Source organism: Rhagoletis pomonella, unplaced genomic scaffold, assembly GCF_013731165.1.
Source record: "Rhagoletis pomonella isolate Grant_MI unplaced genomic scaffold, Rhpom_1.0 Rhpom_scaffold_00014, whole genome shotgun sequence".
Lineage (NCBI taxonomy): Eukaryota > Metazoa > Arthropoda > Insecta > Diptera > Tephritidae > Rhagoletis > Rhagoletis pomonella.
Window position 1 is genome coordinate 1,270,742 of NW_023458568.1, and position 250 is coordinate 1,270,991.

Sequence of the window (250 nt, forward strand, 5' to 3'; positions counted from 1 at the left end):
GGCTTCAACGAACCAGTATAATATAGCCTAGTCAAATTTTTAAAGAAACTTTTCGATACTAAGTTTTATTAAAACAAAATGTCGAAGTCAGCTTCATATAGAAACAAAGTCTTCGTTAGTTATAAGAAGAGATTTTCGTAAATATAATACCTTTACGGCACTCACATATTGACAAGATTTTACTATTTATTTTATTATTCTCTAATTTTAATTATCTGTTTATAAAATATAATGTATTCTTTAAGAAAAA